General features: G+C 41.9%; 1 protein-coding gene and 1 long non-coding RNA gene across 7 annotated transcripts in view; one reads left to right on the top strand and one right to left on the bottom strand.

Annotated features, from left to right (window-relative positions):
* FYN (FYN proto-oncogene, Src family tyrosine kinase) overlaps positions 1-27,731 on the top strand; it is a 141,175-nt gene that overhangs the window by 22,698 nt on the left and 90,746 nt on the right. The window contains exon 1 of one of the 6 annotated variants that reach the window (XM_065681054.1): positions 4,715-4,732. The exons of the other annotated variants lie outside the window; for them this stretch is intronic. The gene's annotated coding sequence lies outside the window, so the exon portion shown is untranslated. Of the gene's footprint in view, positions 1-4,714; positions 4,733-27,731 lie in introns of those variants that run through there. 6 annotated transcript variants of the gene reach the window in all.
* LOC136015296 (uncharacterized) lies at positions 40-27,552 on the bottom strand. Its single transcript, XR_010613143.1, has 3 exons — positions 27,506-27,552; positions 5,526-5,661; positions 40-153 (listed from the first exon to the last, which is right to left on the bottom strand). It is a non-coding gene; the product is annotated as an uncharacterized LOC136015296 (long non-coding RNA).

Below are 27,731 nucleotides of genomic sequence, written 5' to 3' on the forward strand. Positions count from 1 at the left end.
AGGGTTTCACTTCTTTAATAACTGAAATTTTCTGCCACCTGTTGCTTTATTAACACTGCTTTCATTCTACCTGTAGAGCTCAGTGAAGCCCAGACTTCAATCTTGGTGTGTCTCAGTGCAATGAAGATCTTGCTCGCAAAACTCCTCTGAAGGCTGTAAGAAAGAAATGCCATGCCTGTATGATTTCCAAACAATGCTAAAAAAAGAAAAAAGTCATTTCAATTTGTCTGTATCTGTTTTTCCTTGCCCTCTACCCCACCAATCTACTGGCCTGTGATACCAATGTACTGTTTTCACTCCTCAAAATCACTGCAACCCAGGCTAGTTGGAGTGTTTGAGCACTGTTCTGTTGGAGAGGTCAGGGAGCAAACTGGAGTGAAAACCATGTTGACTTACTTTGTGTTCAGGGAAAAAGTGATGATAGTGTAATGAGCTTGGGAGATGTAGCTTGTGCTGTTCAATCTCAAGAAAAAGTAGCATTTATCCACAAATTGAGGGATCTTAGTACCAGCCACAAGTCCTGAAATAACCAGTACCTGCAGGTTTTTGTTCCACTTTATCTTCCTGTGCTTACTTGCAAGTAAATTGTGTTTTAGTAATATATCTCCTGATCTTTAGAGCTCGTGGAAAGCTGACGTAGTAAGTAGAGGGCTTCATACTTGCTAATAAAGTGGACAGTAAAGGGATTGTGAGCCTGCTGAAGTCAGGAAGTCAGCAGTGAGGAAGAACGTGCTGTTTCTTGCAAACAAGATGATGTTTAAGTGGATTTGTATTGTAGGCTTTGAAAGGAGAGAAGAAATGAAGATTTACTGATAAAGACATACTAGAAATTGTATGTTTGCAATATTTCCTTTTCTGTGCTGCTTTCCTCCCATCCTTACTGGATGTTGTTTATTTGTTTGGAAATAAAATGTGTTTCTCTACTTGGGTGAACTGATCTTGTCTGGGAGAGCAGAGCTGCAGCCAGCTGTTCTTTTTGAAGGAGAGTATAAATCTGGTGGAGTGCTGCTCCTCTAAGGTAAAGGAGAAAGTGTATGGGGGAGCAGAGGTGCCTGGAACTGCTCTCAAGCACAGCATGCAGGCAGCAGACCACAAGACAGCCTGGGAGTTTGAGCAGGTGTCTGTTGGAACGTGGGTGAGGAAGAGAATGGCGGGGGGGGAGGGTTTGTTCTTGTGGGGTTTTTGGTGGGAGGAGGTGCTGGAGACAGAAAACTCAGCCAGGACAGGAAAGAGTCTACGGAAGACAGAAATGGTGAAGCTAAAGCAAAAAGCCTAGACCTTGAAATGAGCAAAACTGCACAGTACTGTAAAATACAGATGAGTGTGGATGGAAGCCAAGAAGTCAAAAGAAGTTCTTTACAAACCACCAGAGATGCTGTAAGTTCATTGACCAGAAAGCTGCTTGGTTGTGTTATTATAAAACATAGTGCTATGCATTTTCATATTTCAGAATCTGTCTGCTTAGGATGTGGCAGGACAGAGCTTTTTTTTTTTCTTAACCTGGGTCATCCTTAGGGAGTGGGATAATGGGTTTTGCATTGTCCCGGTCTGAGCATGAGGCTGGTGAGAGAGCGGTGAAGATGCTGGAATACGGAAATGCTGAACCAAGCTGACACAACAGCTCAGAACAACAAGGATGGAAGTGGCTGTAGGCAGAAGGAGGATACAAGCCCTTGAAGAGGGATTGAGCTGGGGAGAGGGTAACCTGGAGGGAGGTTAATGACTTGTTCAAGTTGTAAGTCTGTTTGGCAACGTATTTCTACAAATACCTTTGTTTTATGAAGCACATATGTTTGCAGTGTGAATACTTGCACGTGCGTTGACAAATACGCTTCATTAGGCTAGGAGAGTTGGCAGCAGAAGTCTCAACTGGTGGGAGAAAAGATGAGAGGTTTTGGTTGGGAGCTGCAGATGGCGTGTGGCACAGGGAGCAGAAGCTGCTGTAAAAGGGATTTTTTTTCTGGGGTCTGCCTGTGAAAGTAAAATTAAAATAAATTAAAAAAAAAAAAAAAAAGGAGGGGAAGGTACTTTGGTGAGGTGTGAAGGAATATCTGAGTTCAGGCCCAGAAGTCAGATGAGACTCGCTCAAACTGTTGTAGTGGTTTTTCAAAACAAGTTACTGGAAATAATGACAAGCAAGTGGAGTGGGATAGAGATTCTCCATGTGGGGAGCAGGAGACAGCCTCTTTTCTTGAGTTGTCCAGAAGACAGCAGCTTCCCAGGGAACGGGAAAGGACCTGGACTTACTTACTGGGGCTGTGGTTTGCAGGGACAAGGAATCTGATTAAGCTAATAGGAGACATACTTTAAGTCTCAGTTTCACAAACCAATGCATAAGCAATTTCTGAGGAGTCAGACCCCACTGCAGAAGGCCAGAGTCATCTCTCACATCCAACTGAAGTAATGAGGACACTTTGGCTTCCAAGGTGGTTTGGCCAACCACAGTGATGGTGGAGATGTTGTGTGAGTCTCCCTCCGCGAAAGGGACAAAGTTACCTCACGGTGAAAAGCAAGTTATGCTTGGCTGAACCAGAACCGCAGGTTTGATGCCGTGGTGATTTACATAGGAGTTACTCAGGATAAGAAAAGATGGTAACCTCTCTGTCTGCTGGTCCATACATACACATGGTAAAATGTCAAAACACTTCTGCATATTTTTAACTACCTTGGAGTGAGGGATGTACTGGCTTAAGATTCTCATGTTTGTTCTCAATTGCTTCATGTGTTTTTACTTTCTTGGATTAACTTCTAGAGGATGAGTTTTTGCATTCTGGGGGGCTTTTTGAAAGGCTGTGGTCTGCAGCAGAGTGGAGCAGGCAGCAAACAGCGGCAAGGGATGGGAGACAACTGTAGATGGACTTAGCCGTACAAACAAGCATCTGCACGTCTCCGTTAGGAAAGCAAGTGTAATGGCAGTAAACCACTTCCCTTTAATCCATTTCTCTATGCCTTTATCTGAAGATAAAATTTTAAATCCAAAGTACTGAATAAAAGAGTTGCATAAAGGGCAGCTATTGCCATCGCCTGGAGCATAATGTTCAGCACAATAGGAAGCACTTTGACAAACCTGGAAATCACAGTGAAGAAATAGAACAAATGTTCAAAAATGCTCTTAATTAACTTGCATTATCAGTAACTGCACTGAGTTGGTTTCTCATTTAAATTTTCAATCTCAAGCTCCTTCTGACTGGAGCATTTCATCATTACTGCTGCGATTTAGCCTTTGCGATTGGGACACTTCAAAAGTGATGGGCTTTCCTATCTAAGAAAAAGCTGCACCAAGTTCTGGCTTTAAAGCTTAAAATTCATTCTGATATAAATGAGAAAAGTGTAGCTTTGCTATGAATCTTACTTTTTTGAGAAAGATGGGAGGTTTTCATATTTATTTAGACAGTGATGTTTTAAAATTTGCATACAGTTATTTGAAAGTCCACCTTTTGTTGCTGCAAATGTCATTTTTAGTTTTAAATGAAAAATGATAAATACTTTTCCAGGATTCTGGAGCTCAAGGATTAATGTGGTTGAACTAGTTAAATGTTAAATCTATTCAAAGTAAAACTGCATAGAGACTCAAATGTTCTTGTATGCAAGTAAATCCTTTTTATATTGAGTCTGGTTTGCTGAAGACGTAGCTGCTCTGCCAGCTTGTTCTGTACAGATAAGTTATGTTATAGGCACTCTATTTTAGGGTGCTATATTTGCTTTTCGCATTAATCCTAAGCTGAGATTGCAGTTTGATTCTGCTTTGTATTAAAATGGGAGTCAGCCTTTTAGAATGGAAGGGAAGATGCTGTAGAATACAGTATATTTTATACATAGACTTTGTATTCTTGATGGGTAGTAACAGAAGTTTCTCAAGAAAATTGCATGGACCGTGATAGAAGTTTAAATACGTCTCTCATCTCCTTCAAGTAAATATCACTTAGGACTTCATCTGAAAAGAGTTTTCAGTGGGCCTTAGCTGACTTTGGTTATATCTGTGAGTTGTATTTCACATCCAAACACCATCTTTTTGTACCACTAAGTGCTGTTGAAGCATGTGCTTATCAAATGACTGAGAAGTCTTAATCCTGTCCCTTGATTTAGCAGACTGGCCATCTATTCCATCATATCTAATTTAAAATGGGAAGATTTTGCAAAACAGTAGTCAGGATGATGTTTTTATTTCACCTGACTTATAAAAACCCACGGATAAAACACTGCGGAAGAGCTGCCTTGGGATTCCAAGTTCAAGTACTCACAGACTGGAGAATGAAAAGCATTTACGCTGGGACAAGTTTCAATGCCCTGTGTTCTGTGAATAAAAGGTTCCTTTTTTCACCCAGCTACATTCTTGGAAGTGACTGAGTTGTTTTGGCTGCAGCTCCTCAGAAAACTCAGCTTGAACTCAGTGTATACAACTTCAGCACAAAAGGTCTAAAGAGTCGCAAAGGTATCCTAAGCAATGAAGAGCAACATGTTGGGAAGCTACAGGTACCCCCAAACATGAATTGCTGGTCTTTTTCTTTAAGATTTGTGATTTAAAATTTGCATGTCAGAATTCAGTTTAGGCCGTTTCCTCCTTTTCCGCTGGTATCATTACACAGCCTTTTTTTTTCCCTTCTCCATGTTAAACAAAATCCAGAGTTGCTGCACCTGGGTCATACCTCTGGCACAACAAATCCAGTACCTAGTCTCTGACTTAAGCGGATCATGGAGCTTTGGGAAAAGTTTTTAATACCACAGGAGACAGGTAGGAGACAATGAAACTTCTCTCACCTCCTTTGTAATTAGACTGTAATAAAACCTTACGCATGATGTTTAATAACCCTTCTGACACCATTACCAGCATAAAGCAAAGCTAGGTGCTGTTTTGTATATAACAGAGTATGGAGAAATGGATCTACATTCCTGGCACACTGATTTCTCATGATGGTGACTTCAGCAGGCTGCTAGATTATAGAAAAACTTACTCCTTCTACCATTGCTTAATTTCCATAATGCCACCTCCTCTTGAGTTTGAGCCCCTTTAAGGGGCTGCAATACCCAGAGATCATAGAATCATAGAATGGTTAGGGCTGGAAAGGACCTTAAGATCATCTAGTTCCAGCCCCTCTGCCATGGGCAGGAACACCTCATGCTAGACCATGTTCATACTAGACCAGGCTATGTCCAACCTGGCCTTGAACACTCCCAGGGATGGAGCATTTACTTCTTTGGGCAACCTGTTCCAGTGCCTCACCACCCTAACAGTAAAGAACTTCTTCCTTATATCTATTACCCCTTGTCCTGTCACTACAGTCCCTGATGAAAAGTCCCTCCCCAGCATCCCTATAGGCCCCCTTCAGGTACTGGAAGGCTGCTATGAGGTCTCCACGCAGCCTTCTCTTCTGCAGGCTGAACAGCCCCAACTTCCTCAGCCTATCTTCATACAGGAGGTGCTTCAGTCCCCTGATCATCCTCGTGGCCCTCCTCTGGACTTGCTTCAACAGCTCCATGTCCTTCTTATGTCCTTCTCTCTTTAGATGAGACAAGTCATGTCCTACCTTCACTTCACCAGCAATTGAACTGCCTGGATGGTTCTGCAGCTGCCAGATGTTGTCAAGTGCCATGTCTTCATATGGGCTTTTCTGAACGAAATGCTGATCTGGGCCTCAGTGTTTCTTCAGGATTGATGTGGTCCTGAAGTAATTTTTCCAAACAAAAACAGGGAATATATGCAGTTAATGAAGCCTCTGACTGCAAAGATGTAAATGTGGTATTAGTCCTTTCTGAGTAGGGACTTGAGGGTGATCTAAAGGCTTAAGATAAGATGACATATATATACACACACACACATATATGAAATCAGGAGAAGACAATTCGTATAATTTGAGGCTGTTTCTAATTGCTTCTGACATGTGATAATGAAGAGAATGACTTCTCCCACTCCTGGTAGCAATATCACTAAACTGCAGCCCCGTCATCTATAAATGGAAACTTCACAATACTCTTTGTTTTCCTGACTAGTTCTGAGTACTATGAAAGCTGTACAATTACTGTGATTGAATCAAATAGAAACCCATCCAAGAAGCAAGCAGGGTGTTTCCAAAAATTATCTTGGTTGGGGTATAATAAGTTTTAAATCTGTGCTGCTATATATAAAATCTGTGGCCAAAAACTTGGTAAAAACTTCAAAAATGTTGTTTCTGCTTCAAAGAGAAGATTTATTTAGCTTCCAAGTAATCACAAGGCAAACATGGCTGTGGTCTGTAATTTTTATGGATGTAGTTAAAAGTATTTTTGGAGGTTTGAGAACTGTTGATAAAATGACAAAGTGCTTGTGCTTCATGAGCATTTCCAACGCTCTAGACGGTAGCAGTGATAAGTTATGCATTTCATGCATAAATAATACATGTTTATGTTAATCTATTTAATCATTAGTGTGGTATCTGTGCAGGAATTATTCCATCTCCAGCCTCACACTACCCCTGTTACTTTCTGTTTGTCATTACTGAAGTGAATAAGAAGTAACTTTCTTCTCTGGGGGAGAAGGCTGTGGGGTGATGGCCATCATCTGTCACACTTCTGTCAGGTCCTTTATGGGACATACAGACATGCAACCTGTAAGAAGTGGGTTCGCCTTGTAAGTGTGCCATTGGAGGAAGGGGGCTGTTTGTGGTTTCTCTTTCAGTGTTGCATTGTCTGAAGTGCAGCTTCCCAGGACCCGGATACCAGGGAGTGTGCAGAGATCCTGGTGCTTACCTCTTTGAGGAGTGTTGGTGTATTGGGGAAGCAACCTTGGCCTTATCAGGTGCATATGTTATTTACAGAGATTATAAAGATGCTGCAGGAGAGCTACAACAGGCTGTGTGATACTTGATTTCCATGCCTAAATGCTCCTGTGACTATGTCCCCTCACCCTTCTGGGTGTCTCAGGTTGAAGGCACTTCCTAACCACTTGCTGTGGTAGCTGGGTGGGTCAAAGCAGTGGTGTGCAGGGAGTGCGAGACCTCTCCCTCAGAGCCCTCTTTGGCCCCTGGACACAGACCGCAGGTGGTTTTAGCCTTCCAGGCAGTTGGGGCAGCGCCTCCTATACTGAAGCAATCTGCTTTCCTTTCCTTTTTTATTTCATTGGGTTTGCTGCTGATGTTTGGTGGTGTTTTTTTTTTTTTTTTTGTTTGGTAGCATTTTCCTTAATATAACTGGAGAAGCTTCTGAACTGCTACTAATAATGAACAGCTTTTAATAATGAACAGTGGTTGTAAACTTAAATCCTGTCAAATATAAATCTGCTTCCAGCAAAACCACAGAAGTTGTTGTAATTTTAATCAGATGTTATCCCTGCCATATTTTTTTAAAAAGAATATGAAGACTTTAAATTCTAGGAGGGTGTTGAAGTGTAGCAAATTTTAAACAAACCTTTGGCCATGTTGCTTTCTTGGAATAAAATCACTCTGGGATTATTCCATCAAATTAGACTTGTGTGTAAAATAAACATATAACATGGAGAAAGGTACGTCTTTTAACAAACTTGAATGTGCAGGTGTTTGCTCGCCAGAGATTCATGTTGCTTCTGTCACATTTTTCTTTCTTCCGCACTTCCTTTGTTGTATTTTGCCTTTGATTATTTTTGAAATCCCAAAGAGCAGCTGTGTCTGTACTGTAACTCATAGGGTAGAGACGCAGTTATGTTTTGGAGGTCTCTGAAGTGCTGCAAAATAAGCTCTAAGAAGTAGAAATGAGACAGTAGAGGCTTCAGTTAAGAGTCCTTTCATCAGGATATTCAGTGTTGCAGCCATCAGGTAAATGGCAAAATCAGGTCAAAATTGCCAGGCTTCCACATTCTGAAAGAAAATTTTCTGTAAACCGACCCCTTCAAACCTTTGAAACACAAGGCTTTGTAAACAATTATCATTATTGTTTATAATACAGAAAACGGTATTACAATAACTATGTTGACTCAGACAGCTTGTTTCTGAATCTTTCTTCACTTGGTTTTGTAGTATGCGTGGTGCTTGAATAAAGTGTATTCTGACAGCTTCTAATTGTTAGCAAGATTGTAGCAGTGCACTTGCTAATGCCCTCCTTGGTGCTGTCAGGCTCTTGCCTTGGGAGAGCTCTCTGATTTTTACTGTTAAAATGAGGCGAAAGGTTATGTCATGGCACAGCTAGTGCTGAGGCCTGTGGCCAGAGCCACAAAAGAGGCTCCTTCTCTTCTTCTTCTACAGAGGGTGTGACGAGCTGGAAGGAGAGGAAAGCATGTGGTCCTCTGATGTGACAATCCTGGGTAAAGCTGAGGCAGCCACATTAAAACAGACAAGTGAATAAGCCCCTGCTGGCTCTCTTCTGTCAGTAGTCTTGCATCTCATAACTCTTGGGAAGCCAGCTGGGTAGAGGAGACAAAATCTGGTTAAATAGTGGAGCGAGCTTGGATTGGTATTTCAGTGTGGAGGGAAAGCTCACTCCACCCTGTGTGAAGTGCAAACTGCCGGTGTAGCTTGCATCAGCAGAAGGATGGATTCAGAGATAAAACTCTGCAGTTGTGAAGGAAATGCTTCTGCAATGCTGGTGTCTAGTTCATGAAATGAGACAAGAGATGTGGCTGTCTATTGTGGTGCCTGATGTTGGAGAAAGTGCTCCCCCTCCCCATCCCCAATTTTCTTGTAAGGCTTAATTTGTCATCCTGGTCTCATCAGTTTGTATTTCTTGAGATTCCTCAGGACTCGAAAGTCCTGGGAATGAAGAGCTTAATTCCAGCAAGTGTGTGCCTCTTCAACAGAATTGGCTTATTTTATCTAGTAGTTCACATTAGGACATTGGGCAGCAAGATGGGGAGCTCAGCTTCCAGTCTTCCTCCCCAACAGCATTTCTATGTCAGCATCAGCTTCTTCCATCCCTCCTCCTTTGATTTTTTTTTTTTTTCAGACCAAGTTTGTGTGGCTTTGATAGAAGGGAAACAATGTTTTCTACCAAACTCAAGTATTTCCTGAAGGTCTCTTCCACTACAGATGTCACCGGCAGTCGTAAGAAAGCTGGAATCATCTTAGCTACTGAAGCAATTAGGTAATTTATTGTGTATGTTTCAGTAGCACTAATCAGAGCCAGATTTGGCCAAATTAAATTTAAATTCTATTAACTTCAGCAGTCAATGGAAGCATAGGAATGTCTTCTAGGGGCTTGATGAGATTTCATTGCACAAGCCAGGAGGATTTCTCTTAATCGAGTCTGATCTTTAGTAGTTTGATGTTTGGGGTAGCTTTCTGAATCTTCTCTCTATGCCTGAGAAAGCAACCTTGATCTTCTGCAACCTAAGCTGAATCTCACAGGCTGCAGGCATGTGAAATGCCACAACTTCAGAGACGCTTCCTTTGCCAAAATGACTGCTAGATTGCTCCGTTTCTGTGTGGCATCAGCATTTGGAAGTTTTTCAAGTATAGAAACTGTTGCATATAGCAGTTTCTTAGTGGATGGATTTGATTTGTTTCTTTTGGGGGGAAAACTGCACTGGAGATTGCCTTTATGTCATTGATGTGTAAGTTTAAATTTACCAATGTGTTTATTAAGGCTTCTAGCTGGTTTTCTCTTTTATTCTAGAAATTAACATTTCAGGTGTCTTGATTAAAACCTTTAGGATTATTTTTTTTCTTTTTGGTTTGTCTTTTTAGTTTCGAAATCTTTTGTATGAGTCTAAAACCTTATTTTTAACCTTTAAAGTACTTTTAAATGGCTGGTTTGTGAATCTGAGTTTTAATGAGTCAGTATAATTTTATTCTTAAATTTGACCAGCGAGATGAAGAGCAATTCAGTTTTCTGATAAGTATGCATGAAGCTTTTGATTATTGCTTTCTTTCAGCATATTCTAATGAGTACAGTTTCATCCTTTTAGCTGCTTCCAACTGGGAAATTAACTTCTAAGATATTTGCCATCAGTGCATGTGTGCAAGAAAAAAATTGCTTACAAAAGTTTTGTAAAGGTGATTTCAGCACGATCTTTGTTTAGTATTTCACTTATTAAATGAGTGTGGGGAGCACTATCTACTTAAGAGAAACAAAGCATTAGCAGGAAACAAGTCATTATGGGGTATGCTTTTGCAGCTCATGGGTTTTTTGAGCAGCAACTGCTGTACAAATGCTCAGCCCCTTGCCTTGACTAACTCCATGCTCTCCTGCTGCTGTTAACACAGAATAAATGTATGCTTATGGATAGGTAGCGCACAATGTGCTAGCTTTCAGTAGAAGTTCACAAGCTACCGTAAATTATTATGTACATTTGGGAGTATAAAGTGATACCTTCTGGCCCAAGGTTCTTGAAATTTGAGCTGCACAGATTATGTTTCCATCAAAAAAAAAAGTCTGTGTTAAACATTTTCCTGGTGGTTGTGTTACTACAATCTGCATTTTAAGACAGAGGGCTGGTTTGAAGGAGGCCATATTCTTCGCTCAGAGTAAACAATGTTTCCTGGTTAATCTGGGTAAGGACTGTAGTTGTCTTTGTATATGTGTTTAGTTCAACTACAGATGGCCATGACATTTGAAACTTCTAGATAAACTTGTGCCTATCATCATTTACAATATGTGGATTCAGGTTCTGGTCACTCCTCTTGAGCTGCCATTGTTTGTTAGTCTCTGGCCACGCAGGATGTGTAACTTTAAGATTGAGCCCACTTAAAAATAGCTCAAAAGCAACTATATACTTGGTTTTGTTTAGTGGCAGCAATCTAGAATCAAACCCCATTTTGGAGGTTGTTTTTTGGTTATTTTTTTTAATTGCCTTTCTGAATATAAATAGCACAAGTTTCATTCCTTGGTGATGTGTCAAGCTGACATTTATCTTGGTGAAAACATGGAGGAGTCTCAGCTTTGTTGTGGTAAGGAAGCCAAAAACGTAACACTACTTAGCTCTGGAGTGATGAGAGGAAGGATGGAAATGAGAATGAGACTTAAACTTTATCCTTTTTTTCTTTCCTCCCAATATTATGATACACTGTAAGTGACTTTTAGTGAAAAATAATTTTGGTAGCGTATTTTAAAATTATTTTGCAGTTCAGTAGTGTCATGGTTTAAACAAAGTCACCCATAAATCATACAGTTGCTCTTTCACTCCCCCCCCTCTTGCCCTCCCACTACTCTCGGAGGGACGGAGAGGAGAATCAAAAAGAATCCAACTCCCATGGGTTGAGATAAGAACAGTTTAGTAACTAAGGTATAACACAAATCACTACTGCTACCACCAATAATAATAATGATAAAGGAAATAACAAGAGGAAAGAATACAACACCTCAGCACCAGCCGACTGATAACTCGCCCCACTTCCCCCAGCCGAGCACCGACCAATCCCTCATCCAACCCTGCAGTCCCAGCCCTTCCGGGTAACTCCCCGTTACACCCTGGGCATGATGTGCTGTGGTATGGAATACCTCTTTGGTCAGTTTGGGTCAGGTGTCCTGTCTCTGCTTCCTCCCAGCTTTCCCTCCTTCCTAGCAGAACGTGAGGCTCAGAAAGTCCTTGGTCAGACTAAAACATTTAAGCAGCAACTAAAAACATCGGCATTATCAGCACTGTTCCCAGGCCAAAAATCAAAAACACAGCCCTGCACTAGCTACTAAGAAGGAGAAACATGACTGCTACTGCTGAACCCAGGACAAGTAGTTCAGCCAAAATATACGCTTGTTGGGCAACAGGACTTAATGCATGCACATACTATGAATTTATGCATGTATGAATACATTTCCACAGGAGCTGGAAATCAAAGCAGCGCCATTAACAACTGCATCCTATGCAGTTCAGAACCAGTGATACTCCATTCCCATGTGGAGCTGCCTTCACGTCACTGAGGGCTATAAACCCTCCTGTGACTATGTAAGATTTGGTGCAGGTGGATACATGTTGCAGGGTGACAAACTGCTCAGCCTCATCTATAAGCTGAGCCTAGATTCTTTGTCACCCCATTTTAATAATAAAAATTTGGAGATTGATGGGGAATTTGCTGAAGTTGATGAAAATGCTTTAATTTTACATCAGTGGTACTCGAACCAGGCATTGACAGTGCAGTTTCTTTGGCAAAAAGGCTCTTCTGTGGTATTCTTTCAGGGTACTTCTGTAAAAGCAGTGTGCCTATGGCTGTGTGTGATCATTTTCCATCCCTTTTCATGTGCTAGTTTCTCTTTATTGTGAATAGCTAACAGCCCTTTGTGTTTGCTGTGTGCATGGCTATATGTGCAGTGCTATTGCTGGTTGCTGAAGAACAGATTTCGAACGAAGCTTTTGGGTGTGTACCGAGAGCTCAGCTGCAGATGGGAAGTGCCTTTCCTGTGGAATTTAGATTAAAATTGCCACACATAATGTACAATTCTGCAATTCAAAAAATCTAGATTAGGTTGTAATTGATAAAACAGATATTGAAATTTTATATATATAATCTGGCTGGATTTATTTCTTTCTTCCCAAGCTTTGTGATATCTGTTTATATTAAAGCAATTTTGTTAAATTTTTACAGGAAAAACTTAAGCAAGGTTTTCACCATTAGGTGAGAGCAGAAGGTTGAAATATTACTGCATATGATTTCCTGTAAGTTCTCTGTTCATGTATGGGTGTGTAATGCTTTTTTTTAAGTGTGGGTGTATCTCTGAATATCTCATCAATTATGCTTACAATGAATAGGCTTTTAAAACATACATATCACATAATGTGGTTTTGTGTTTAATTAAACATGTATCTAATCCTACAGCTGTTAATTTGTCAAACTCACTAGAATTTATAGCCATCTGATCAAGTAAAACAGGGCTGGATAAAATCTCATATAAGGTCTTAAGGAAGTGCACGTCTAGGAGAAATCTGTATTTCTAATTTTAAATAGTATTCTAGTACCATGTAAGCTTTTGGTTATTTAGCAGTTAAGGTATTTCCTCCCATTTTGATGGTGAATTGCTGTATCTGTTTAATTTTCATTGGATCGTTTCCTGTCCACAAAAGACTCTATCTTAATTCTCAGCCTTTCTAGTAAACACTCAATAGATAGGAAGTTATAGCTTCATAATAGATCACATCCATGTGAAAATCTGTAAACATCCTTTTACATTCCTTTTTTTTTGAGATTTATTCATTAGTCATTCCTACTACACTGCTTGCTTTGTGTGACAGCTCAGCTAGGCAATGCTTGTAAAATAGGAACCTTTTCAGTCTGTCATCACACCAAACTAAAGCTATACAGAGAAGGTGTATCAGTTTGAATGTTAATGTACTGCATGTAGCTTAAAAACCAAACAGAATAACCTGATAGGCATTTTTGGTGGGCAAAGGAAGAGCTGTGCACAAACAAACACAAAAATTACCTACTGCCGGGAAATATTTAATTTCTTTTTCCCCTGGTTATCACTCTGGAAAAGGTTATATCAGGAATGGGATATGCTGGTGACCACAGATCAAATGTGTCCAGTGGACAACCTGAAACACATTAAATTTTGTGCCGAGTTGGTAATCCTGTCCATAAGGTGATCAGAATATTTCCCTAGTTTTTAGCTTGTTCTTTGCATTTTGAAGAGTATCGGTCTTGACCAATTAGGTCTCTGACTCATGGAGCTTCGTGGAAACAGTGGAAACCCTGTTCTGGTCCCCATCATGAGCTCCAGGAACCTCAACACAGTGCTGAGTACCTCTGGGTCTGAGACTCCATGACTGATTGGCCTGCCTGCTCAATGAGCCTGGTGTGCCTGGTCCTGGTCCAGAGTGAAAATGGAGACCCCTGAAGTAGCTGAGAGCCTAGTGGTTCCATTCAGCCACAGCTTCTCTTTGGTTTTGCCCCATTATACACCCCAGTGAGGAATACAGGTAATAAAATTATGTCAAGAACATTGGCTCAGTTGAACATATCTCTTCATTGCTTATGGATCAAGACAAATAGCAATTACCTCAGTCCAGATGAACTTTTTCTGTACCTTTTAGCATAATTTCTTATCCATGTTTGGTTCAAAAGTTGAGATTTATTTCCAAGGTATTCATGTGTGTGTGTATACATAATATATTAATGATTTCATCATCTGCTTTCTCATAGTCACTGACTTCATTATAATGGCTCCTAGGAGAGATGCGCAAAGGTTTCTGTCTGAAGTTTGAATTAAAACCAAGGCCTGAGAACAGGGCAGGTCTTGATTTCTAATTCCAGATACCTCACTGTTGATGTTCTCATGTTCAATTCCTTTTCTAACTAATTTGGCAGAGTGATGCTGAGGCTATTTTCCTAAGAAACCTCCAATCCTGTCAGTTTTGGTGGCGAACAGTATCTATTTCCTTTCCACCTGTGACTGCTAATCTCACTCAAGAGTCCATAAGTAAGTGGCAACCTCATCAGCCTCAGAAGTGGCTGATGTAACTTCTCTGGAGTCCAACACCATCACTTTTGAGGCAGTCACTTCCCCTTAGCTCAGGGAATGCAAACATTGATTCTGCATCTCTCCTTTCGCATTCTAGCCAAAGAGTGAAGGAGTGTGCTGCCTTCGTCCCAACTGCATTGAGATTGAGAATTCAGCATGTCTGGGGCCTGAGGGGAGCAACTTCTCTTCATCTGCTGAATTAACCTGGGGTTTTTTTGGGTTTTGGTTTGGGGTTTTTTTTAACTATTATTTTTAATATCTGCAAAACTGACATGGATATCATCTCAGGTCAGGCCTTGATGTGCTGCTGTGATGCAAACCAAAGCAGATAACTTCTTCAGCCTATATACTGTAAACCCCAGCTTTCTTTGGAGAGTGTTCTCGAATTTCAGATCTGTCTGCTTTTTCTGTTCTTCCCTTCCTGTTTCACTTTCACGCTTCTACCCTGTACAAAATGGCCTGCATGTCTGCTCTGTACTATTGAATGTTTAGGGGAAAAACAAGTATCACTTTCCCAAAACCTATTGGACAGCCGGTATAAGAAAGGAAATGGCCCAATTCGTGAATTTGTATTGACACATTGTCCAAATACTTCAGATTGCCAAGTCAGGAAAGTCTTTGCAATTAAAACTTTTTCAATGAAAACAACACTTCAGAGAGATAGTTCTTTCAAGTAGATAAACCATGCAGAATCACAACTATGTACTCCTTTCTGACAGATCTAACATTATTGATGAATTAGGAGCTCTAGTGGGTTAACCTTAGCTGCACACCAAGTGGCCACCAAAGCCACTCTGTCACACCCCTTCTCAGCTGGACAGGTGAGTCAGAATATAATGAAAGACTCATGGGTCAATATAACGACAGGGAGAGATCATTCTCCAGTTACTATAATGGGCAAAAAGTACTTTACCTGGGGAAATTAGTTTAATTGTTACCAACCAAATCAGAGTATGATAATGAAAATAAACACTAAATCTTAAAAACACCTCCCTTCTTCCTATGCTTAATTTCACTCCTGTATTCTCTACCTTCTTCCCTGCAGCAGTGCAGGGGGCTGGGAAACGGTGGTTGTGGTCAGTTCATCACGTCTCTTTTGCTGCTTCCTCCTCAGCTATGGACTTCTCACATTCTTCCCCTGTTCCAGTGTGAGGTCTGTCCCATGACAAACAGTCCTCCGTGACCTGCTCCACTGGGAGTCCTTCCCATGGGCTGCAGTTTTTCATTAACTGCTCCAGTGTGGGTGCCTTCCATGGGTGCAGTCCTTCAGGAACAGACTGCTCCAACATGGGTCTCTTCCATGGGGTGCAGCCCTTCAGGAACAGACTGCGTCAGCGTGGGTCCCCCATGGGGTCACAAGCCTTGCAGCAAACCTGCTCCAGCGTGGGCTCCTCTCCCCACAGGGCCACAGGTCCTGCCAGGAGCCTGCTTCAGCACAGGCTTCCCCTGGGGTCACAGCCTCCTTCAGGCATCTCTCTGTTCCAGTGTGGGGCTCTCCATGGGCTGCAGGTGGAGATCTGCTCCATCATGGACCTGCATGGGCTGCAGGGCACAGCTGCCTCGCCATGGTCTGCACCATGGGCTGCAGGGGAATCTCTGCTCCAGCACCTGGAGCACCGCCTGCCTCCTTCTGCACTGACCTTGGTCAGTGGCTGTTGCTTTCACATATTCTCATTCTTCTGTCTGGCTGCAATTGCTCCTGCACCAGTAACTTTTACCTTTCTTAAGTACATTATCATAGAATCATAGAACCATAGAATAGTTAGGGTTGGAAAGGACCTTAAGATCATCTAGTTCCAACCCCTCTGACATGGGCGGGGACACCTCACACTAAATCATCTCACCCAAGGCTTCATCCAACCTGGCCTTGAACACTGCCAAGGATGGAGCATTCACAACTTCCTTGGGCAACCCATTCCAGTGCCTCACCACCCTAACAGGAAAGAATTTCCTCCTTATATCCGATCTAAACTTCCCCTGTTTAAGTTTTAACCCGTTACCCCTTGTCCTGTCACTACAGTCCCTAATGAAGAGTCCTTCCCCAGTACTTTTGTAGGCCCCCTTCAGGTACTGGAAGGCTGCTATGAGGTCTCCATGCAGCCTTCTCTTCTCCAGGCTGAACAGCCCCAACTTTCTCAGCCTATCTTCATACAGGAGGTGCTCCAGTCCCCTGATCATCCTCGTGGCCCTCCTCTGGACTTGTTCCAGCAGTTCCATGTCCTTTTTATGTTGAGGACACCAGAACTGCACACAATACTCCAGGTGAGGTCTCACAAGAGCAGAGCAGAGGGGCAGGATCACCTCCTTCGACCTGCTGGTCACGCTCCTTTTGATACAGCCCAGGATACGGTTGGCTTTATCCCAGAGGTGCTACCACTGTCATTGATAGGCTTGGCCTTGGCCAGTGATGGGTCCATCTTGGAGCAGGCTGGCATTGGCTCCATAGGACACACGGGAAGGTTCTGGCAGCTTCTCACAGAAATCACCCCTGAAGTCCCTCACTGCTAAAACCTTGCTGTGCTAACCTAATACAGTGGCTTAGATTTTAAAAAGTGAGTTCTGACGCTGCTTGCCCTAAAGGTCACTGTAATGCAGAGTGTCATGTTGTTTGTGTTTATGAAGAATTAGCATTTTTCTCATGTTTTGTGCTTTCCATGATCCAAAAGAAGTACAGCTGGTTGGTTTTTTTTTTCCCACATACTGTTCCATTTTTATTCCTGCATGAATTATCAGCCAAAGAAGATTCTGCAAGTCTACTATTCTCTAGCCTCTTCGGAGGAATGAAATGGAAAAAGGAAGCAAATCTAAAGGTAGCCCAACTTTGCCACCATTCTTTGCTCTAATATTGACAGTCTCACACATCCTGATGTGTTCTTTCCTTAAAACACCCAATCATAGGTGCCCTTTTATTTGAATGCTATTCAATATAATAAAAATTGCATAAAGACTCAACTAGATCAGCATCCCATAATCAGAATAAATTTAAGAAAAAAATCCCAAACACATAACAGGACAAAAGCACCAAAAACTATATATGAGAAGATTCCTTGTGTATTTTTCATCTTAAAAATAAATGATTTTGCAGCTTATGTTACATGAGTCTGTTAATAATCTAGCCAACTTCTGGTGAACATGTAGTTGATTGTTATCCTGTGGTACTTCTTACCAAAAGCTGAACACAGAGCTGTTACAATTATGGTTTTGTTCATAACTGAAAATAATACTGTGTCATCACATGGTTTAGTAGTAGTAGTAGTGAATATGGTTTTTGTGTGCCTATATTAAGTTGCCATCAGTATGGTCCGTCCTGTGAAGTCCATCTGGTGTGTTGGAATAGTAATACTATCATGTGATTCTGTGATACCCTGGGTAATACCTACTCATACTTAAAGATGCTTCCTGTGTGGCAATGTTCACTGAACCTCTTCTGTGCTCAAGTGGGAGACTTTGGTCTATGAAATGTCACTCTCTCACCCCTACAGAACACTGAACTGTCTCCTTCCCACACAGTATCACTTGTGCAGAGTCCCCTTTCGGCTATCTGTTGGTGTAACTGTAGCAATATTTCAGATGTAAGTATGTGACTTTCCAGTTGTGGATGACTTATTTTCTACAAAAAATCCTAAAGCTGACTTGTGTTGCAATGTCCACTGTGCAAACCATGAACAAACATTCCAAAGAAACCACTTGTATTCCTTTCCTGGGGAAAATGGGGAGAGCATCAAAGATCATTTCTGTAGAGTTTCCATCCTACACATAGCTCTACTACTGGCTGTTGAGCAAGTCATGGTAACTACATGTAATGGTAGACTTGGAGGGGGGTAGAGGTGAAGAAGTGTGGGGGTGAAAGCTCTGATCTTATGGCGCACGGTCAAATATCTGAATTAATCATATCTGGATCTTACTTCTTCTAGAGTGACTGCAGAGCAAGATATGGTGGAGCTGAGAGCAGTAACTCCTAACTAGAAAAATATTTGATTGCCGAAGACAATGAGGCGACTGTTTATAGGCAAAGCTGTGTGAAGGCAAATCTGCAGATAGGAGTTAATACCGCATACCAATTTTTAAAACGTAAAAGGAAACTAGTCGATAAATGATAAGTGGTAAAGAGTATCTGTTTCTGTGAAATGGTTCTTGCTGGTAAGCGTGAAGGGATTTAGCTGTTATTAACCTCCCATATAGAAGCTTATAACTGATGGTGTAATAACAGTAGCTATCTTGAGAATTGTGTGGCCTTGAGGAAAAAGAGGTAGTTGCTTCATATCTTTCGCTTTCCTTCTGTGCAGTGGTGCCTTTTGCAGTGCTGCTCAAGAATCTGCCGCTGAGGTGCAAAGGAAGACAGCCATTTGCAGTGCAGTGCCTTAGCAGCACAGATCACTGTCCTATTCTTGCTTTGCAAGGAAAGCCAACGTGGACATTAGTAGGGACATTTTCAATGTCTGGCTAATCCCAGAATAAATTAGGTTCTTACATTGACTGTACAAATGTGTGTCTTGCAGGATGTTCAGATGGGGTTTTAAGACATTATTCTTCTCCAACTACCTGTCCCTGTACCAGGCACCATGAGAAATAACGATGCTGATGATTTTAATGTCTAACTGTTTATGAGGCACCTAAAGGTGGTGCCATCGCAAAGTGACCTGTGCTTCTGGGGGCTAGTTGAGAAAACTGCCTGGAAAAATCTGGCCTCATGAGAATGCGAAGTTGTAAGGGTGGGATAACTAATCATTAAAAAAAAAAAAAAATAGTTTAGAAGTCTACTTCTTTTGGTGGTTTAGAGCTGTTTCATATAATGTTGGACTCCTTATCTGCATAGACCTCAAAGTGCTTCGTAGGTTGGGTGTACTTTGCTAGCTTGGGATTGAGTCATTTCATAGCAAGTTTAAAGTTGGATTTTATTAAGAGTAAGAGATATTTGTAACTTTTCCATTTCAGGCTCTGAGGAAGCACTAGACCAGCAATTTTGATTTTGCAAGTGCTGTTTCCCCAGGATATATACAGTGAATAGTTTTGGGTTTGCGGTTTTGTTGTTCTAGTTCTCCATGTAGCCTTATAGGCACACTGAAGCCATGAGTTTTTATCTCATATGGCTGAGAAAAAGCATATATGTGAAATCCCAAATTATTTTCCTGTTTCCATATTGGTCTTGAGAGCTGGGCAAACACTAGACTAATAGATATTTTAGATACTTAATGGAGTATTTTCCTTTTGGGGCCACCATTTTCTATTAGGAACAATATGATGTTCTGTGCTTTCAGTAGGATCTTGGTGTCAAGAGAAATCTCCCATGAAACAGCAATGCAATGAAGCTTTTGAAACTGGAAGCTCTTTTCTTTCCTGAGATATCTGGTTCAACTTACCAAATTACATGTAAGAGAGCATTGTGTTGCTGAAGCTGTTAGTGCCCTTGGTGAGCCCTGAATTATTCTCCTCCTTCCTCTGCTGTCCTACAAACACACAGCTGGGGGAATTGGCAGTGGGCGGTATCAGATACCATGTAGCATCTGGGAGGGGAATGAATTGAACAGCTTGTTCCAATCCTTTGTTTTTCTCCTAAGCAGAAGTTTGTCAAGCTATCTACACTTGCAAGGAAGGAAACTTCATGGTTTTTTTTTCTTTCTCTGTGAAAAGTAACTGTTCCTCTGTTTCTGGCCCCATGCTCAGGTAATCATTAGGACCTAAATTGCCCACCTCAAAACAGGTGGGCTTGTTTAGTGAGTTGCCACCCTCACTGGTTGCAGAAACCTATGCAAGTACTACCTGACCTAGTTTTGTATGCTCTGCTGAACATTGGAATGCCCAAAAGGATGTCATTTTGGGGTGCATTGAGGAATCTTTAGAGTGACCACAAAAACAAGTAGCACATTCACCCACTGTTCTGGCTGTTACCAAGTAAGCTTCCTCTCTGAAGCACAAATGACTAATCAGAGCTACAGAGAGCTGCAAGGAGGTAAGCTCAAAGGAAAAGCCGACCACCACAGATGTTTTGCACGTTGAGGGCTGCATGGTCACCCAAGTCAATCAGGTTACAAATAATGAAAGCTTATGTGTTTTACATGCATGCATAAATCTAATAACTGCTTGCAGATGTGTTTAGCTGTCTGGATGGGTGTCTCTAATGCAGATTATATTCAGAAATACAAATACCAAATGTTTTAAATCCTTCGTTTTCAGTCACTTGTGCATACCACAGTCTTTCTTATATTCTATTTAAATGAGAAGTGTGATCTAGTTGTTTTGCCACATTCTCTTTCATGTAAACTTGAAAGAACACGTGAGTACTCAAAATGCTGTTGGCTTCCCTGTTAAAGTTGTAAGGCTAAAGCCAAGGAAGTGCTTAAGGATTTAAACTTGCATTAAATAGGATTTAAAAGCCAAATTCCTAAATAACTTTTTTGGATTTGTCCCTAAATCTTTTAACAGCAGTCACTGTGTTCATCTTCACAGTCTGCCACACCTGAGAAAGCTACAATCTCTCTGTGTGAAAGCATAGAGAGGAGAACGAAAGAGTGCACAAGTTAGGGGGAAGCCATGAAATTACTGGACTGCTTTATACTACCCTGAGGTGAAGTTCCCCCTACTTGTTGCCCAGAAGCCTGGAGGATGGAAGAGAGAGTTAGGTCAGTTTGTGTCTTCAGCAGCATGTGCTTCCTCTGAAGACATAGTTCAGTCACCTACTTCTGCAGAGCAGTAAGGTGAAAGCCATTGCTAGCACTGGTCACTAGTGTTTGCAGAGGGAACTTGCAGCTGATATAGCCAGCATCAGCACTCACGTCTCCAGAGGGATGTGCCAGCTGCTCCCTCCTCAGAAATCACTTACTCCCCTGAGGAAACAAGCAGCAGCTTCGTAGCTGGAATGAGTACATACCTGGGAGAAAATGGTGGCATGAAACAGAGGATGCTGTAAGTTCATCTTTGAGAAACTGCTTGTCAGAGCACTCATACCAAGCTATGGGGGCTTTGCCTCCCTGTATTGCCTGACCAGAGGCAGGGTATTTCTTGCCGAGTGAGGTTTTGCCTTGTGACCATTCAGAGCATGTGCACACATATTCTGAGGTGCAGCTGCTGGAGTCTTAGTTATGAGATGTGCAGTGCTGGAGGGACTCTGTAAAAAGCCGCACTACATCTCCCAGAGAAGACACTGGCTTTGGTATTTCCAGAACCCACATACACTTTTTGACCTGATGTTTCTTACTCCTGCTTCCAGCCTTGCTTCCCTGCTGTGGTTCCCTCCAGGGACCCATTGTGCAGATCTCTGCTAACCGACCTGTAGATCAGATACCACCAGTGGTAAGCTGCTTGTGTCAGTGTGCAGGGGAGGAGCATTAGCTGGTATTCTTCTTCTGGATGTGGAGGTACTTCCCCTTACATCCACCTTCTTCAGCATCCTGCAAGTTCCCTCCTGTAACTGGGCAGCACCATCCGACATTCAATTACACTGAAATTGCATTCCCTTCACCTTCTATTAAGGACTTTCTTCTGCCACTGGTATATAAATGGAACTTGTCAAAGTTCATCACTGAAAGCACTTTATTGTGGCTTACTGAATGTAAAGAGCTAGTAGGTAAATTCAGTCATTTGGAGTCTAAAGAGGCTGATATTTCAGTTTGCCCAGAAATCTTGCTTTTTATGTCCAAAGCTTCAAGAAATGTTATTTGCTGTGTTTTGTATGTATGAGTAAGTACAGGAGACCTGATAGGACTCTCTGTGCAAGATGTGTCAGCTGGAACATTGCTGTATTCGTCTTCAGTGCCAAGCAACTCCAATTACTCTTTGGTCAAACAAACTTTTTATTCATTGAGGTGCAGTTGTTTGCCAGAGCTATTTGCAGTCATGTGGCAGAGGGGGCACAATTAACACATCGTAAAAATTAGTATCTTTTTTAACAGTGTATGTTATGGAGATGTAATGGAGCCCCACTGGCAGTGATCTGAGAGCCAGGGTGAGGATTTGCCAGATCAGAGCAGAGCACTTGAAGTTCTCCAACTAGGAGGAAGGAAAAAGTGTGCACAAGAGAGCCCGTGGGAACAGCGTTTTGGTTAAGCAGCATCCGTTAACATTGTCAAACTGCCTGTCTCGAACTGTTAAGACTGATAAACTGCCAGTAATTATAATTTAGAAAATCAGCAGCTGCCAGGACCATCACGCACATCACGAGTTGCGGGACTGGTTTGAAATTACTGTTCCGTAATAAAAAAAAAAAAAAAAAAAAAAAAAAGAAAAGAAAAAAAGGAAAAAGAATTCCTGAGCCTGCATCTGCTCCAAGAATAGCACTGAGTTTTAACACATGACAGTTGGTGCTGGCAGTAGTTATTTTTGTTGTTTGGAGTGGGCTTGCGGGATGCTTTCTTGGAGTGCGTCACTACTGCTGTTTACCTTTTGGGTAACAGAGCTATTGAGATCTCTGAATATTTGCAGCAAATCTAAATAAGTAACTGGAGTTAGTGGGATCTCCCTTTCCTTCCTTGCCTGTGACACTGGACAAAGAGGGAATTAAAAATACCAGTTGCCAGAAGAAAAAATTTCATATTTTGCAGTTGATTTCCAGCCACTGTAAAGAAACACATTGAGGGTGTAAGGGCTGAGCAGGTCAGGGCAAGAGCTTAGAAGCAGCTTTGGTGGCAGACTGCCTTTGCTTCATCTCTTCCCAGCCCTCCCAGACAGCCCATACATAGAAACCGTACCTTAAGGCAGAGCAAATATCATCCGTTTTTTCCTGAAGGAATCTGAATGTAGCCATGCCCAAGAGCTAGGGATGATATGGATACAGCTACCACACAGCCATGCAGAAGCTTGACTGATGTTTTTTGTAGAGTTTTGTGATCTGGTCAGTCATCAAGTTGGTGCAAAGCCTCTGAGTCAATGAGTCAATGACTCTGAGTCTGAAGGACTCCAAGTTTGAATTGCCAGATGGCACAAGAAAATATCGATTGCATTTTAGCTCACATTTTGGTGTGTGTACCTTTCTGCTTACATTGAGTGCAGGGGTGTTCTCTGATTTTCCCTCCAGGCTGTGGTTCAAGACAGGTCTTGCCCCGTCCCTGGCAGAGTTCAAGGCCAGATTGGATAGGGCTTTGAGCAACCTGGTCTAGTGAAAGGTGACCCTGCCCATGGCAGGGGGGTTGGAACGAGATGATCTTTTAAGGTCTCCCCCAACCCAAATCATTCTCTGATTCCAGGCTGACATAGCCAACCCCACAAGTTCTTGCTCACACTCACTCTCCTGTGTGGCTCACCAACCACTGTTTTAGAATTTAAAACAGTTTGAAGTGATTAATTTTAAACCCCAATGTCTCCAAGGAATGTAACCAACAGGCACATCAGTTGAACTAGGGTAGTGAAGAATTGCAGCAGAACAGCCTCTGCATCTAATGGGTAGGAAGAGCTCAGGGTTTTTCTTCATCAGCACTCATAATTTGCATCGGATCTACACATTTACAGCACATGATGTCATATATCAGCTTAAGCTAACCCTCTGTGGAATATGGAAGGAGAAATTCGTCATCTCAAACAGTATTTCAAGTACTATGAAGCAAGATGCTTGCTTATGACTCGGAGAGTACCAGATACTGTTGTGAAAATATACTGCATTTCGTTATTTCATCTATGTGAAGACTTTACTGTGTCTAATTCTGTTAATCTAAAATTATAAACAAATCATAAACAAACTTAACCTGATAGAATCTAATTTCATCATAGACATAAAATGCTATTATGTTGGGCAATAAATTAGCTTAAGATAATTCTGTCTTTAGAAAATTAGATTGTAATCAACAGATTTATAGTTTAATAAAGTCTCATGATATATGTATACCCCATAGATTTTAGAGCTTTATTTTCAGTTCAGGGCTCCCATTAGTCTAATTTAGGTTTATTGGTACAATTATTAGATCTAAGATATGCCTTTTTTCAAAACCAACTGAGACTGTCAGTATGAGATACTGGAAAGAAGAAGTATAAGGGAACTATCTATGAGGGATTTCTGTGCAAAGCTGTTGATGGATGAGATTTAGGGGCAAGGGTATATAGTAAGAGCCTTAGCTTTGTCTAGAGTTTGGAAAAGGCAGGGGTCAGGGATGATATCTAGGGTCCGAACCAGGAAACGTGAGGTTATTTTAGTCTGAACTAAAGCTTTTGCTTCCCCCCCAGTCAGGTCTAAACTGTAATCTCCAGACTGTGGTACAGTTTATTGGCCAAATAGCTCTGTTCTCAACATTCAAAAGTCCAGCAGCACAACTTTCCCAGATATGGATGTAAAGACTTGATTGCAACTTGTTTGTGGAAATATTTAAACAAAAGATGTTTTAGGTTGGTTGGTTTGCATGTGCATGTTTTAGTTTCTGAATGGTTTGTCTACATTTTTGTACTTTGAAACAGCAAATCTACTGCTTTGTTGTTTTGTTTGTTGGGTTTATTTTAATTTATTGATAAAAATCATGTGCCTGCAGTTTGCTCAGCTTCTTGTCTGAGCAAACTTGTGGAAATAATTAATTAAGCTTGGATAGTAAGCAGACCGTGGATCTGGGTCATTTGTAATAAGTAGGTGAGATTCTGTGTGATGATTTTGCAAAACTTAGTGAGGTGTGTATACAGGGCTGTGGGGTTTTAGCTAGCTGGTGGTATATGATCAGGATTAAAGTGCAATGCTTTTATTTCAGAGAGTGTATGGAACGTGAGGATATGTGAACATGCTGTCATTTGCAATCTTCTGAAGGGCTGGCTGGGGAAAGACTGGGATCTCTTACCTCCTGGTTTGTCCCTGTGATGTTTCAAGGAACTGTAGTCTTCCACAGGTATACTCAGATTAACGCTGGCTAAGAGTCTGTAATTAAGTGTGTGCGGCTTGAGAAGCCTGGGAAGAGCAGCCCATCTCAGTTATGTGTCTGTCAGCTGGACGGGCACTGCTCAGAGGTGGGAGCGATGGGCTGGGCACTGGCATCTCTTTCACAAGGGCTGTCCAGCCAAGGGGGCTGGGGAAGAGTGGTGTCACTGTGCCAGTGCTCAAACCATCAGTGACCTTTTATGCTGACAGCACAGGGAGACTTTATCTCTAGTATAACTGGAGGTGGCAGGGTGTATGTCAGGGAGCAGCTTCCCTTTCCCCATGCCCCCCTTCACCCATGCTTTTAGAGTAAAGAGAGTGTTTCTCTGGTTAAAAAGCCACGTTTCACAAGGACAGGAATCAAGAGACAGTTCATTTCTATGGAGAGTTGCTATAAATAGCTTGCTCTGTTAACATAAATTCTTTCACTAAGTGAATCCTACAAACAGGGGTTTGTTCTAAGCCTACAAAATGCTTTCTATGCCCTTGTCACTTTGTACATGCTTGTCTGGATGCCAGCACTTTCCCCCTCAAAATGAGAGGTAAGCCTGACACTTGCAGGGTGACACTGCTCCATTGATGGAGTGACGGAGTCAGCCTTCATAAAAAGACCTGTTAACAGCTTTAATTTTCTACATCACTGATAGGAAAAAGACCACTGCACATTTTTAAGGCAAGTAGGGTAGAACTTGCTGAAGTTCATGCTCACCAGTGTTTAAACCTTCAACTAGACTAATATTTTCTACTGCCCTGCTCTCTGTTAATGCTTGCAGTCAGTCTGGGTTAGGAACTGTAGCTACTGCCAGCCTTGAAAGCTTTGCAGGGCTTTTAGGAAGCTTGTAATTGCTCCACTGTGAATCCTAGAGTGAGAAAGAGCTTGCCCAGGAGGAAAAAGTCTTCTGTTACTGCTAGTGCAGCGGAAACTCTACGGACATAAACAGTCCCAACTGTGCGATATGCATCTGTCACTCTGCAGAACTGCAGCTTTTTATTTTCTTCCTCTTAAATACTCCCGCTACTGGAAGCCCTGTCCTTGGGAGAAGATTTTCTGTTTAAATATGTTTCTGCATTGACTATCTGATGCTCAGTCCACATCCCTTCCCCCTCTCCATGGAAGAGCAACCAGCAAGCTGCTGAAATTTTAACAGAGCTGAAAGATGTGACCCAGAGGTGTCTGTCTGGAAAAGGGAAGTGATTTCAAGGTCAGGCAGTTGATAAAACACATGTGTTTATGAGGAAGCATGCTCTCACCTACTTTCTGTCCTTTTTTTAAATGCTTCTCTCTGCTTGCAGAGACTGTACTGGTTTTGCTCCCCGTACACGTGTGTGACAAGGTCAAACACAATTCCCTTTCTTGATAACCTTTCATGAATTAGGTGCTTCAAAGTAGTTGCTATAGCTGTATGTCTACATACATGGGTTAGAAGTGGAGTTAGCAGCGGATGGGCATTTAAGTAACATGGCGAGAGCAAGCAGACCAAATAAACTGGTTGTCTTCCAAGTATTCACTACTGCAGTGCATGGCGAGAAGGGCACGTTGTTGTGGCAGGTAGCAGTTCTGCAAGGGCTGTCCAGCTGCAATGCCAGTGGCTCTGCGGGACTGTTGTAGTCCCAGATTCTGTTGCCATTTTACCATTAGATGTAAGAGTATACGCAAGAGAAATGAACTTTAACAGTTTTGACATGTGCAGTTTAGTTTAAAATATGACTATTCATTAGCTGTTGCTGCTGATGTTTACCGTTAAAGTCTTTACAATTGGCCCTTGCAGCAGCTCCCAGATTGTGCAAATGGTTTTTGGAGGGGAAATTAATTAGCTGATTTGCATATTCAAAGAGAAAAAAAAAAAAGTCTTGCCTTTTTGTGGCTCTCTTTTTTCCCATAGGATTGTTATGGATACGTACTTTCAGGGATTGTACTGCCAGCCTGTGCCATTCATATATTTGCAGAGTTCATAATCGAATGCATTCGTGGCTGAAAGTGGCACACGTGCTGCTCTGAATGCTCCTTCTCAGATGTCTCCTGCTTCTGGTAACCCACATTCTGCAGCTGGAGGCTGAACTCCGGGCGCCGCATGAATGGTGTGTCTTGTGTTTCAGTGAGGCAGGGTGAACTTGATTCGAGGTCACAATCAGATGTGACATTTCCTAAATTTGTGAGTCCAAACTAGTTACAGCACTAAACAGCAGAGCCTGTGAGTGCTTTCTGTGTGCTATTTCTCGGTGATTTTATGGGCATGGGGGGAGGGTTGAATGTCCTTTTATAATTCTGATTACACCTGCAAAACAGAGTACTGAAAGTACAGGGAAAACAAACCAGTGCAACCTCATCACTTAGGGGTGCAAAAGACTTACCCTTACAGTACCGAAAATCCACTTTTCTTTCCAGGGTGAGGGTATCCAGATTACAGCCAGTGGCCTAGATTAGACCTGCCAGCACAGCTCCTCAAACCTGCAGCCTGCTCCTCCCTGCTCTGCTCTTCCCCGAGGTCCTCGCAGGCACAGCGAGAGCAGGCAGTGACCCAGATGCACTGCTCTGAAAGTGCCATTTGTTTCCAGCACTCAGCGTGCTGGAGGATTT

This window comes from Lathamus discolor, chromosome 5 (genome assembly GCF_037157495.1).
Source record: "Lathamus discolor isolate bLatDis1 chromosome 5, bLatDis1.hap1, whole genome shotgun sequence".
NCBI lineage: Eukaryota > Metazoa > Chordata > Aves > Psittaciformes > Psittacidae > Lathamus > Lathamus discolor.